A 2,663-nucleotide genomic window follows, 5' to 3' on the forward strand; every position below is an offset into this window, starting at 1 on the left:
ATGTAAACATGTTGAAAAGGTTAACTTTAACCACGAAACCAGATCGGCCGACCTGCAACGTTACACTCTCACTCAAAGGATGGACGATCTGACAGGATTGTTACTATGAGGTGGATCACATCTAACGTGTATAGTAAAGACAAACTCACCGTGTCCATCTAGTCATGATGAAGATGTATATACATTTCAATTTCAGTAGGAAACTATTTTTACAGCTACATTATTGTTCCAGCCACAATTAATCACAACAATGTATATACAATTAAAAATGATTATATAAATTGTCAGTTTGTTGTTTTATACACATGCACACACACATTATTTCATACACGACATAGTCGTGAGATGCAAGAAACATAGACATATGGCAAGAAATCTGTAGACGCGGTAGTGGCGTAAAAGTAAAAGTTGGCTGAAATATAAAAACTCAAGTAAAGTAGCCTACAGATACTCCCAAAAAATACTTAAGTATGCTACTGTAACGAAGTATTATTACTTCGTTACATTACACCACTGATAATGATGCAAAATGGAGAAATGAATGGTCACTGGGGATGAAAATCTGCTTCTGTGTTTCTCAAAAGAAAGAAATTATTTATTATGAGCCAAAGGAAATGTCTTGTAAACAGTAGACTTTCCTATATGCCGTGGCCGGGTAGCGATTCCATAATTACATAATGATCAGTGAAACAATGACCTGGCACTTCTTAAAGGAGTTTAAAATAGATTCTGGCAAGGACCGCTGACAGGAGCGGACACAGACAAAATAACTAATAATCTACATGAAGGTGATTTTCAGTGTTAGCGAATGAGTTCATTTTTCTGTTTTGATAGGGTTTACACTTTTTTTATGTGAATTAAGTTATACGTGACTTAATGACACCGTAAAGTCTTCTCAGTATAAAGTATGTTATTAGTATATAAAACATCACCTTTACGTGGGAAGGGCGCTCTCTATCTGCTGGTATAAGCACACCACCATTTGATGAGCCTCACTGAGGTAAACGGGACACTCCGAGTAGAAATGTATCAATAAAAATGTTAAAAGCAAACGTGTTTTTTGAGCGCCAAATCAGCATGATTTCAGAAGGATCATGTGACACTGAAGACTGGAGTAATGATGCTGAAAATTCAGGTTTGCTATCACAGGAATACAATAAAATATATCAAATAAAATATATTTAAATAGAAAAGAGTTATTTACAAGTGTAATAATATTACTGTTTTTTTTACTGTATTTTTGATCAAATAAATGCAGCCTTGGTGAGCATGAGAGAGTAAACATATTTAAAAAATGTAACAACCCCAGACTTTTGAACTTTTTTCCATTTTACATTAGTGTGTTTATATAAATAAAAAACAAAGCCAAAGAATAAAGCCATTCAAAATCAGTGTAGAGCTTGTATTTCTATTTCATTCATAAGACTTAGTTATCAAGACAAAAGTGAAAAGTCATGCTGAAAAAAATATTGCGAATTTTGCATTATACATGTTTAGGTAACAAACATCAGTCATTCTTAATCAACAATCAAGCTAACAATGTTTTACTCTCAATATTCAGCAGAATATACTTCTCTAGACTGTATTTAATCTAGTATAAGGGAGTTCGTAACAGAATTGGGGGCTCGTCCGGGATTTGAACCCGGGACCTCTTACACCCCAAGCGAGAATCATACCCCTAGATTTATAATCTAGATAGTATCTCCATAATATTTACTCTTATGTAAGGAGTAAAAGTGTTGTTGTTGTTCAGGCAAAACAGACGAAACTCCACTTCAGAAAACTAACACATCAATTAGATGTTCATTTGATCGAAAAAGAGATGGGTTGTACCCCTTCACCATTTCTGCAGAAAAACTGCCTTTTCTTACAAGCTTTGAGTTTGAGCTGGAATAGGCCTAAAATAGCATCAATATTTATTATTAAATATTACAAACTTCATCACTAATGGAATGATGGAATGTCTCACAACATATCAAGTACACAGGTATTTAAAGGAAGTCTTGTATATTATAAATTACCTGTTGTTTTATATATTATACATTCTGAATTCTCACCTATCACTGCAGAAAACATCACAATGTTCAGTATGACGTATAAAACAATCAGAGCCTGCTGTGTCGTCTGATGTTGTGACTGATTCAGTTCTGTCTCATTCTGAGCAGATTCTGTTAAGAGATTTGTTCAGATAAAAATATAAAATATGCATCAACATCATGTAGACATCTGACAGAAATAAAGACAAAAATAGCAATTTAATGCAGTATTGACAGATATAACAACAGATCAGATAGGTTTGTCATGATTTTATACACTTACCAGAGGTATAAATTCTGAAACCATCACTGAGCTGTAGAGACGAGCCGGTTTTTGCACAGTAATATATTCCTAATTCATCATTAGTTATGTTACTAATCAATAAACCACTGAAAGTTAGTGATGAATATTTGTCTTCCACTTACAGAAGAGTAAAAGCTGCACCGTTGTAGCGTATGGACCAATCAGACACACCATTTTTCATTTGATTTAACAAATCAGTTATTCATTAGATTAACAAACATTCACAGACCCCTCACCCAATAAACATACTAGGTGCCAAGATGTCTGTGAACGAGGCCCAGGACCCTGGTTACCATGGAAACCACGACACCTATGCTAGACCA

At 34.4% G+C, this 2,663-nt stretch overlaps 1 long non-coding RNA gene across 1 annotated transcript; it reads right to left on the reverse strand.

Annotated features, from left to right (window-relative positions):
- Positions 1–1,835: 1,835 nt before the first annotated feature.
- LOC107695617 (uncharacterized) lies at positions 1,836–2,357 on the reverse strand. Its single transcript, XR_001635012.1, has 3 exons — positions 2,320–2,357; positions 2,058–2,168; positions 1,836–1,898 (listed from the first exon to the last, which is right to left on the reverse strand). It is a non-coding gene; the product is annotated as an uncharacterized LOC107695617 (long non-coding RNA).
- Between the last annotated feature and the right edge of the window lie 306 nt (positions 2,358–2,663).

The sequence above is a fragment of the Sinocyclocheilus anshuiensis genome, unplaced genomic scaffold (assembly GCF_001515605.1).
Source record: "Sinocyclocheilus anshuiensis isolate Anshui unplaced genomic scaffold, SAMN03320099.WGS_v1.1 scaffold706, whole genome shotgun sequence".
In the NCBI taxonomy this organism is placed as follows: Eukaryota; Metazoa; Chordata; class Actinopteri; order Cypriniformes; family Cyprinidae; genus Sinocyclocheilus; species Sinocyclocheilus anshuiensis.